Source organism: Pelodiscus sinensis, chromosome 1, assembly GCF_052426305.1.
Source record: "Pelodiscus sinensis isolate ZL-2025 chromosome 1, ASM5242630v1, whole genome shotgun sequence".
NCBI classification, from domain to species: Eukaryota; Metazoa; Chordata; order Testudines; family Trionychidae; genus Pelodiscus; species Pelodiscus sinensis.
This window is the reverse complement of record NC_143052.1, coordinates 61,317,708-61,329,718: the sequence shown is the minus strand read 5'-3', so window position 1 is coordinate 61,329,718 and position 12,011 is coordinate 61,317,708. Positions and strand designations below refer to the sequence as shown.

The window sequence follows — 12,011 nt, the reverse complement described above, 5'->3', positions numbered from 1 at the left end:
TTTCGAACTGGGTTGTGACTCAGTACTGGGTCGTGAAATGTCAAGCACTGAGTCTTATTGCTGCAAGGTGATTACATGACCTATGGGGGTGCAAAGGCAGGCCAGATGCCTGTTCTGGCACCACAGACTGGGCAGCATGCCCAGCTCCTAGAGGGGTGGGGGTAGGGAGAATGAACAGGGCTCTGCACATTGCCCCTGCCCCAAACACTAACTCCACATTCCCATTGATTGGGAACCTACCACTGGCTCCTTCCGGGATACTGCATGGTCTGTGGTGCCAGGACAGACAAGAAGCCAGCCTTACCACCCCATCTGCACCGCTGACCAGGAGCTACTCAAAGTAAGTCCCTCCTGCCCCAGCTCTGACCCCCCCAAAACTGGAGCCACCTCATATCCCCCAAAGCACTCATCCTCAGCCCCACCCCAGAGCCCACAGACTAGTCAAATTATGTTTGGTCGTGGGCATCAACAATCAAATTCAACTGGGTCATGAGAAAAAAAAAAGTTTGAAAACCACTGGCTTAAAACAAACTCTTAAGTCTTCTCACATATAGGCTTCCCAGTTACTCTGATTATCCTAATAGCCCTTCTCTGCAATTGTTCCAATTTGAATTCATTTTTCTTGAACACAGCTGATCCGAATTATAAACACTATTATAGGTATGTTTCCTAGTATGGCATTTAACCTTTTCCCCAGCCATTTCACATTGGCAACTGTCTTTCTACAATTCATGTCTTTCTCCTCCATTACTTCCAATCAGTGAGCCTCAGTTTATATATTAAATTCTTGTTAGGCTCTTAGTACTATTATATTTAATCCAATTTATTTGATTCCATGCATCAAGGTCATCTAATTCTTCCTGTATAATATTCCAATCCTCCTCTGTATTGACATTTTCCAATTTTGTAACATCAGCATACTTCACTGACATATTCCTATGTTTTTTGTGCCAGGGTTACTAATGAAAATATTCAACAAGATCTCTTCCGAGACCAAACCTTGAGGAACCAGCCAAAGAAGTCCCCTTTCAGGAAAATTCATGTCTCCTTGTTAGTCACCACCTTACAATTTTGATATTAAATCCCATTTAATAATTTCCCATGTTTTACCATATCAAGTGCTATATTGAAGACCAGATAATGAGATCTACTACATTTTACCTTAAATATAGCCAACAGTCTTGCTTTTCTTCAGTCATATGGCACCACATCCAATGTGATAACTTTATTAAAAATCCTCACAAATGAACTTGCAATTTCATATGCCAGTTCTTCCAGTATTTTAGAATAGATATTATCCAGCTCTGATTTGAGAGCATTAAGCTCTCTGAATTTTGCTTCTACATTAAATGTGGTAATTTCCGTTTCTATGCACTCATTTCCATTAGCTATCTTGACATTGCCCCACGTTCTAAGCTGCCATTTTTACTGAAAACCAAGACAAAGTATTAATTTAGTTTTGAGACATAACCTTCGTATTGTGGTAGATTTTGTTTATTTTGGCTCATCAATTGTGATTGTGGTAAACAATGATAAACCGTCAAACCAAATTAGTACTAAATCCAAGAATAGCCATGAAATACAACTCCTTTAAGCAAAACTGTTCAGAGATGCTATGAACTAGATACATCATGCATTAATAGACACCTCCCAATTAGCCCAATAAGAAACAATGGCTATATGAAAGACTACGTATACAGAGGGAATGCTCAATCTCAAATTAAATCACAAAAATTCTAAAAAAAAAAAAAAAAAAAAAAGTCACGTTGGCTTGCTTACATAAATGTATAGAAATGAGGGCTCTACTTACCTTATAGTTTTAAATCTGTTCTAAATAAAGGTTTTGCTAGAGAGGAAGCCTTCCCTCCAAGCATGCACTTTCCAATTGCTATGATTAAACATATGAACAAAACGTATAGGGGAAAGTTTAGGGGTCTCAGTCAATTTACCTTAGGACCAGTTCCAGTCCTCAAATCCTCTTAAAGCAGGGATAGGGAACCTCTTTTGGGTCAGGGGCCACACACAAATTAGAAGCAAAAACAAAGCAAAACACAACTACAAATAAACAAAAAAGCTCTACAAAAAAACAACCAAAAAACAAAACATCAACCCCTTCACTGATGTGGCCCTTGACTGAGAAGGACAGACATTCTCCATGTTCCCCTTGCACACAAGATCGGGGGGGGGGGGGGGGGGGAGGAGGGAAGGAACCTAGTAGATTTTGTGTGGTCCAGCCTCGTGGGGTGAGGTGGGTGGAGTGGGGTGGGTAGAGTGGCTGGAGCACCAGCGTGGAAGGGGCCTAAGCCTTGGAGGCTGGGTTCAGGCAAGCCAGGGGCTGCATATGGTCCCCAAGCCTTAGGTTCCCCACTCCTGTTCTAGAGGGCCAGTGGGCATCCCCCTTTAGCAGGAGTCTTCTTTGGGGGCTGGGGGAGAGTTATGGGATATGTCTCTATTTATTGTTCTTGTGTGTCTCTTCTGGACCAACCTGCTGGCCTGTGTGCTCCCCATCTGGGCAATTAAAATCTGCTGGGGCTCCCACTGCCAACACAGCACTAGAGTGGATTCCAGCTCCTAACTCCATGCTGCTGATGGTTCTGTGGCCCAAGAGAGCTGTCCTGTCCATAGATGTAAGCTGTGAAACTATTAGCACATTTTGTAAAACTGACTAGGTAGAAATGATGCCAACTCTCCTGAGAATTGGGGCTTTTTTGCGGGGGCCAGATTGGGCACGTACTCTGGTTGTAGATGTCCTGCGGTGCAGGAGTTTGAGACATCTGACCTAGAGTCTCTCAGCTCCTGATCTAATTAAGCAATAGGTGTTAACTGACAGTGAAAAGAAATAAGTAAGACCCTCCTACATCCCTTTTTTCTCAATCTTTTTATAACTGTAGTGTTGTCTGGGAGGTTTTTTTTTCTTTTAAATCAGCCACAAACATGTGAAATCCAAAATTTGCTATCTGTTTTTATTTTGTCGTCTCATCACAAGTCATTAAAGTGTTCTTAGCACACTGAGAAAAATAACAAAGCTCTCAATCTTGCCTTACAAGGAACTGCTCTGAAAGGAAATTTGTCAATGTGGCCATTAATTAAAGACCTGGAGAAGCTCTGAAACAAAATGTGGTTGGTCCTCTAATACTGTACTAGAGTTATCAATGCAATATAGTCCATGAATACTTGACTATTTGTATTAGTTAATTCTATTTTTTTTATATTTAACTGAATTTGATGGAATTTTTAATTTACTAAGGACAAACCGTCTCACCATTTTTACAAAGAGCAGTGTCTGCTATGACCCAGTATAGGACTCATCTCTCTCTGAGGAAAGAGAGTGGCAAGGATGGCAAGTTTATAAATAGAGTCCTGTGCGGATACAAAATTGGTATCCGCATCTGCAAAAAATGATCTGTGGATGCGGATTCCCATCATATAAAGTGCCTTATTGAAGGCACAGAAAGAAACCATCCCCATGCGTAGCAAGAGAGGCAAACATGGTGGAGACTGGTTTTGCTTACAGGGGAAATCCTTGGTGATCTTAAGCACAAAAAGGAAGCTTACAAAAAGTGGAAACTTGGACAAATGACCAGGGAGGAGTTTAAAGGTATAGCTCAAGAATGCCGGGGGGGTTATCAGGAAGGCAAAAGCGCAAATGGAATTGCGACTGGCTAAGGATGTGAAGGATAACAAGAAAGGTTTCTACAGGCATGTTAACAAGAAGGTGGTGATCAGAGAGGGTTAGCGGCCCCTAATGGATGAAGGAGGTAACCTAGAGACAGATGATGTGGGGAAAGCTGAAGTACTCAATGCTTTCTTTGCCTCTGTATTCACGGACAAGGTCGGTTCCTGGACTTCTGCGCTAAGTGACGCAAGATGGGATGAAGATGGACAGCCCGTGGTGGGTAAAGAACAGGTTAGGAACTATTTAGAAAAACTAAACGTACATAAATCCATGGGTCCAGACTTAGTGCATCCGAGGGTACTGAGGGAGTTGGCAAATGTCACTGAGAAGCCTTTGACTATTATCTTTGAAAAGTTGTGGAGATCGGGAGAAATCCCGGATGATTGGAAAAAGGCAAATGTAGTGCCCATCTTCAAAAAAGGGAAGAAGGATGATCCAGGGAACTATAGGCCGGTCAGTCTTACCTCGGTTCCTGGAAAAAGCATGGAAGAGATCCTTAAGGAATCCATTTTGAGGCACTTGGATGAGAGGAAAGTGATTAGGAATAGTCAGCATGAATTCACAAAGGGCAAGTTGTGCCTGACCAATCTGATTAGCTTCTACGATGAGGTAACTGGCTCGGTGGACATGGGGAAGTCAGTGGATGTTATATACCTTGACTTTAGCAAGGCTTTTGATACGGTCTCCCACAATATTCTTGCCAGCAAGTTAAGGGAATGTGGATTGGATAATTGGACGGTAAGATGGATAGAAAGATGGCTAGAAGGCCGGGACCAGCGGGTAATGATCAATGGCTCGATGTCAGGATGGCAGTCAGTTTCTAGCGGAGTGCCCCAAGGTACGGTTCTAGGACCGGTTTTGTTCAATATCTTTATTAATGATCTGGATGAGGGGATGGATCGCACCGTCAGCAAGTTTGCGGATGACACTAAGCTGGGGGGAGAGGTAGATACGCTTAAGGGCAGAGATAGGGTCCAGAATGACTTAGACAAATAGGAGGATTGGGCCACAGGAAATCTGATGAGGTTCAACAAGGACAAGTCTAGAGTCCTGCACTTGGGACGGAAGAATCCCAAGCATAGTTACAAGCTGGGGACCAACCGGTTAAGTAGTAGTTCTGCAGAAAAGGACCTGGGGGTTACAATGGATGAGAAACTGGATATGAGTCAACAGTGTGCCCTTGTAGCCAAGAAGGCTAATGGCACATTAGGTTGCATTAAGAGGAGCATTGCCAGCAGATCCAGAGATGTCAATATTCTCCTTTATTCAGCTTTGGTGAGGCCACATCTGGAGTATTGTGTCCAGTTCTGGGCCCCCGCACTACAAAAAGGATGTGGACGCATTGGAGAGGGTCCAATGGAGGGCAACCAAAATTATTAGGGGGCTGGAGCATATGACTTATGAGGAGAGGCTGAGGGACTTGGGTCTGTTTAGTCTGCAGAAGCGAAGAGTGAGGGGGGATTTGATAGCAGCCTTCAACTTCCTGAAGGGAGGTTCCAAAGAGGATGTAGAGAGGCTGTTCTCTGTAGTGACAGATGGCAGAACAAGGAGCAATGGTCTCAAGCTGTGGTGGGAGAGGTCCAGGTTGGATATTAGGAAAAACTATTTCACTAGGAGGGTGGTGAAGCACTGGAATGGGTTACCTAGGGAAGTAGTGGAGTCTCCATCCCTAGAGGTGTTTAAGTCTCGGCTTGACAAAGCCCTGGCCGGGTTGATTTAGTTGGAATTGGTCCTGCCTATAGCAGGGGGCTGGACTTGATGACCTTCTGAGGTCTCTTCCAGTTCTATGATTCTATGAATATCTGAAGATTTTCAGGGCTCTATTTATGAAAACACCAAACATACAGAAGCCTTAATTGTATTCAATAACACCAATCCTTTAGGCTACGAAGAATATTTCTTGAGTATGGAAGCAATGCTAAGTTGTCTCTGTATTACCAAAAATTGTTTAACTCTGACTCGTGCTTCAAGGCACTCTTGGATGACTGCATAAACAAGACCAGGAGTACTTTTAAATGCTCTGTTTGGAACCCAGAGCAATCTCTGCCTGCAGTGAGCCTGGGCCCACAGGCTGCTTTGTAGCAGTGTCCCTTGCTCATGCTGCTGCCTCTATTGGGGGTTGGGGGGCAGGGAGGGGAGCAGGTGGTACCCAGCACTGGTTCCTGCTTCCCTCCCTCCTTGCTGCCTCACATACAGAGACAACGGGGGAGGTGGGGGGAGGTAGCGAGTAGTCGATTCAACTAAGCCTAAGCTTGTTGACTAGTTGACTAGTTGCTTACATCCCTAATTAGTAGAAACACCATACTAAACAAAAAATGGAAAACGAAAAATGTTATTTTAAAGTGATTTGCATTACACGACACTGCACTGTTGGTGTGATAAGCTAAAACTGTTGCATCCTTCATTGAGACACAGAAGATTGAAGTGACTGAGTATTTCAAGTGTAATTTCACTTATCAGCTTTTGTTTACTTCACAATCAGCAGGAACTCATGAAAAATACATTATTTATGAAAATCTCTGCCAATTGAGGTTCAAGTCAGAAAGAACTCTCTTCAAAAGTGTTCTATGAATCCTGACCTTTTACTGGTAGATCAATTAATATTTATTTTGTTAGATTTTTATTGTGTAAACTCAATAGCCATGTTTACTTATTCATATATTTCATATTGAAATTAGGGTACTGTTTACTACAGCCCTGTTTTCTAGGATCCATGTATTTAAACAGCTCTATCATTTCATTTAAACAGCTCTATTAACTCATTCCATGCTGCGGCATTACCAATAAACATAAATAGAACAAGAGAAATCAAGTTAATCACTAATCAACACGGCCATTTAAAACTTGCTACTGGTCTAGAGTCCCCAGTTTGTGGAAAGTTTAAAGAGATTGTGAAGAAATGAACTTGAATGAAAATTGTATTTACCAAGACACACTATATTCAAAGTCTTCACGGGGCTACATATGCTGAAACAAGTCAGTCACTCACATCCAAAAGCGACCATGTGATTCTAAAAGATTATTAGGACTGTGGGTCTAAGAATTTAGTTTGTGAAGAAGAGAGAAAGAAAGTCTAAAATATAAACAACTATTTAGTTTTCATTTTTTATGTAGTCTTTTAGCTCTATGGACAAAAAGGATGTAAGTATAAAGTAATGCCTATATTCTCATTTGTTACTCTTAGTCTTTCTGCCCAAGATTGTGTATATGCCTAGAATCACCATATAGAAAAGCTTTTATAAATGAGAGCTAAAAACAAAATACATTTAAAAACATTTTACCTAGTTATTTTATTTTAATCTCTTATTTTTATTAGAAACATCCATATCCAATAACTTTAGGCATTACCTAATAACAAGACAAGACAAACCTTTGATGCTGACTATCTCCCAATCAACACATTCATTATTCCCTAAAACAATGCTAAATCGCTTTGTATGTTTCCTGGAAAGTCAATCTTTGTCTACTGTTTACAGTATTGGTGTAGTAATGCTGGTCCCAGGATATGACACACACAAGATGGGAGAGGTAATATCTTTTATTGAATCAACATCTGGTGGTGAAACGGCAGAGTTCTCAAGCTATACAATTCTCATCCTCATATCTAACTACATCAGATCACATTTCTTCTTTTACATGAGCAACGAGGAGTCCTGTGGCACCTTACAGACTAACAGATTTATTGGAGCATAAACTTTCGTGGGCAAAGACTCACTTCATCTGACCCTAACCTTAACCCAATCATAGATGAAGTGGATCTTTGTCCACGAAAGCTTATGCTCCAATACATCTGTTAGTCTATAAGGTGCCACAGGACTCCTCGTCACTTTTGCAGATTCAGACCAACACGGCTACCCCTCTGATTCTTTTACACAAGTTATTTTTTGAAGGGGGAGGAGGATGGAAAAATAACATATCTAAAAAGTCTTAAGAGGAAAAAAATGGTAGGAGGAAAATCTACCTACATATTTTACATTTTCATTAGAAGTTACCAGCAAAATAAATGTTTATATGGACTATTCTAGAATAACTCAATGGACAAATATTAGCATCATAATTCTCTACTTCAAGTAGGTAACAGATATAAAAGCACAGGCATGACTACACTACAAACTTAAATTGACCTATATTAGGTTTACTTACAGCCTCTGCAGTAATTAGTCTGTGATTTTGAAAAGAATGACAGCCAACAGCCAATATAAGTGACCTTCAGTATCTACACAGACACTATTGCAAAGTGCAGTTGCGCAGTGTGTAGTAGAGCACTTAAATAGATGGGAACAAGGCTGACACTGACATAATCAGGGTGCTGTAAGCTGCCTTACATGGACCTAACTTTGTAGTGTAGGCCATCTCTATATCTTAGAACATTAATATTGGGGCTCATTTCGATCACAAATCACAAAGAATCACTGCCATTGCGTTCTTCTGCAAGAAAATCAAAAGAACAGAGGGGTTTTTCCAGCATTGGAAATCCTCAGTCTACAAGGAAGAAGCCTTTTTGTGAAAGAGCTCTTCCGAAAGAAGCCGGTAGTCTGCTAAATCTGTTTTACTTCTCTTAGTAGGTAACTGCCATAAGAATATGTTCCCAAAGGTTCCTGCCATTAACCTAGTCCTCAGAAAGAACAGGATAATTATTTAGAAGGGAATAAAAGGCTAAAATAATCCAACTGATGTCAGTTCACTGTCTGACTCTAAAGCCTCAATTCCTATGTTCCTATGAGTCCCTTGCTCAGAAAATAAAAAATTCCTAAATTATACTGGCCAAGTTGAAAGGCATCAATATCCTCAAAAGAAATTCACCAGATGCTTCAATTGCCTAAGTCCAAACTGGAACCCTAACTCTCTCAGAGAATCAGTTCAACTCATGCGACACAATAAATGCCTCTGAGGCAACACAAGAGTGTTGTCTTCATCAAGGGGTCACGTAAGGGGTAGTGCACTGCACTGCCTGAAGGGAAATCTAAGTTATATTCCCTGTCAATTGATCTCTGTCTTAGCATGAAAAGCAACATGCTCACTTCCTGCAAGTGTAGGGCTGTGGCTCTCAATGCTGTCATTTTTCACATCTGATTATAATGAGGCATTAATAGGCTACACAGAGTTCCATCTAGTTCTCCTCAGTAGGGAGAGCTGAAAAGCAGGACTGAGGGTATGTCTACACTACAGAGTACTGTCGGAAAAACAGCCGTTTTTCTGACAAAACTTGATGAACGTCCACACTGCAATCGCATTCTTCTGCAAGAAAATTGAAAGAACAGAGGGGTTTTTCCAGCAATGGCAATTCTCATTCTATGAGGAAGAAACCTTTTTGTGAAAGAGCTCTTCCGAAAGAAGCCTGTAGTCTAGAGGCAGCCTGAGAGAAAATCCTTGCACTTCTTGCACAGGAACAAAGGACTCCTCCCACCCATCCCCTAAGGAAAATGAAATAAACAAGTATTCAACCTTGGCTCTAACCCTGGCAGCTGTGACGGTGCAAGGGTGCCTGCCCACCCCACGTGGATCACAGGTGGTGCCGTGTGCACACAGCAAAGAGAGGGAGGGATAGCTCAGCGGTTTGAGCATTGGCCTGCTAAACCCAGGGTTGTGAGTTCAATCCTTGTGGAGGCCATTTAGGGGATTTGGGGCAAAAATTTGTGAGGGATGGTACTTGGTCCTGCTGTGAAGGCAGAGGACTAGACTGAATGACCTTTCAACATCCCTTCCAGTTCTAGGAGATAGGCAATCTCCAATATAAGCTATCTTCTGAATAACACACACAATAGTATTCTGTACGTCCGTAGAAGCACACACATATTTTGCTTTACAGATAGATTTGTAAAACAACTAAGTTACCCGAAATAACGAGCAACTCCGGCTCTCCCACCCAGCCCCTGGGGAGAGCCGAGCACCAGCCCGGGGTCCCATCTTCATCCCTGCCTGCACCAGCCCGGGTCACTTCTCCCTCCCCGCTCCCCACCATGCCAGGCTGGGCCCTTCTTCTGTCCGCCCCGCTCCTCCTTCTGCTTCCTGCCCCTCAAGCTCCTTCCCCCTCGTCAGTCCAGGCCCCTTCTCCCCCAACCTAATCCCTCCTTCTCCCTCCCAACTCTACCCCCCCCCCCAGCTGTGATGTGCATCAGACCTGGCTCTAACCCTGGCAGCTGGCGAGGTGCAAGGGTGACTGCCCACCCCACATGGAGCGCAGCGAGGCGCAGGTGGTGCCGTGTGCATGCAGCAGTCCGGAAGGCTGCTGTTTAGACCTCTCCCCTATGTGGTCCCACCTGTGCTGCTCACTGCCCCAGCCTTGTCTGAAGAATCCAGGGCTGCCCATATGCCTGCTGGAAGCAAAAGGGAAGGAATAGAAAGGTCAGTTCAGCAGCTCCCCTGGCAGCTCAGGAATGCTCTGGCAGCCGCAGTAAGTGCAGCTTTTGGGGAGGGGGTGAGTCTCCACAGGGGCAGCTGGACTCCAGGTGATTGGGAACTGTACTCTGGCTCCCCAAGAGCCTACTGCTGGCACATAAGCCCAGCTGGGAGCCCTGCTCCTAACCTTGTCCGCAGGCTGCTGTCCTGAGACTGAAGCCTTCCTCCACCCCAGGGCTGTCACGGCTGTGCCATGTTTCTTGGTGTTGAAAGCTCTGTGGAGTAGGGCTGGAGTAAGGAAGTGGGGGCTTAGTTTAAAATAGCAATTCCAAGTGGCGAGGGGAAGCAGCGAGGTGGAGCTCGAGCTGGGGAAAGTCGGAGGAGAGAGGGAAGAGGCAGGTAGGATGTAGAGTGACGTGATGACGTCACCGTCATCCTGTGGGAAAAACTTTTTAATATATATAGAGAGAGAGGATAGGAAATGTCTGAAAAGGAAGGATACCTTAATTCAAGTCACTTTCCAGTCATCCATAGAAAATAAAAGTGCAGATGATACCGATTATAAGCACTGGGGATTGGTAAAATAAATGTTTTGTTTTATTTGGCATATATGACAACATTTTGGCTAGCTCCTTGTTTACTTAATTCTGTCTAAGATTATTTTATGTCAATGTTATTGTTCTCCCCCCTGCTCTTCAGAATTTCAGGTGCAAGAGAAGTAAAAGTAATCCAAGTGGAGTGCTAATAATGCAAGGAAATATCTAGGAAGGTACATGTTTGGTGGCAGTTGAGCAGTGTTTCTTAAAGTGATCCATGAAACCACTTGAGAAACCTGTTAACTGGCCGCACCAGTTTATTTGCTTACCTGAGCCATGGCCACAGAGCCTCACAGCTCCTATTGGCTCCGTTTCACTGTTTGCAACCCAGGGGAGCCAACAGGAGACACAAAGCTCCATGGCCGTGGCACCATTAAGCAAACAAACTGGCACGGCCAATTAACAGGTTTCTCAAAGCGGTTTTGCAGACCACTTTGAGAAACACTGCAGTAGAGAAAGAGGAATCACCTAGTCTGGGCATTTCTAAGTTTATATAGGAACTGCACACATGCACATACACAGCCACCCACATAGCAATTCTTCCCCTCCATTTTAAAAAGTTTCATAACCACCTACCAAGTTTATTTTATTCATAAGAAGAGTATCACAGTGGAGTCTGAGCAGAGAACTGAAGGTTAAATCACAAATGGAGAAAACTCTGTGACTTTTGACAAATCACAAACTTTCTATCAGTTTTCTCATCTATCAGATTCATATAACACAGTACATGCTTAGCTCACAGGGATGCTGTCAGGATCATATATAATGTTTTTCAGATATGAAAAAAACACAAATGCCATGCATTTTGTTCTAATTTGTACTAGTTTTTTATTAGCTAGCTAGCCAATGAAGCTAAAAATATTATGGTTTGGGTATACTGATCCAAACTGGTGCCTCCCACAACTATTAGTGGGGAATAGGGCTGAAGGACAAATGGTATGGGTCATCATTCTAGCCCACAATTATCTGCCTTTCCCCCTCACACCTTGTTTTTTTCCCTCCATTCGTGTTTCTGGCTGCACCAACTCTGTGTTTCTATGATCTTCTATTGTTCTTTTGTGCTCTCATTTTCCTTTGTGTCTGTAAGGTCAGTAGTGATGCTTTTCAGGGCTGAAGAGGTAAAAGGTGTAAAAGCACACATGCATGATAAGGAAGGAAAATGATTTCCCTCAAATTAGAATTTCTAAGTTTCCTTCTGCATCTTGGTAGTTTTCATAAGTACCAAGCAACAGAGGAAAGTACAGAATCTTATTCAAGGGATTACATGGGTTACTCAGAATCCTTGCTCTATGCATCAAGCACAATATTAGGGGAAACAGAGTAGACAGGAAAATTAACTTTCCCCAATAACAAATCTGTACTATTTTCTCAAATTTTATAGTGTTCTGCCAGTAAACAAG

General features: G+C 42.8%; 1 protein-coding gene across 7 annotated transcripts in view; it reads right to left on the bottom strand.

Moving 5' to 3' along the window:
- The window catches only part of USP15 (ubiquitin specific peptidase 15), a 139,140-nt gene that overhangs the window by 42,492 nt on the left and 84,637 nt on the right, over positions 1 to 12,011 (bottom strand). The window lies entirely within an intron of this gene.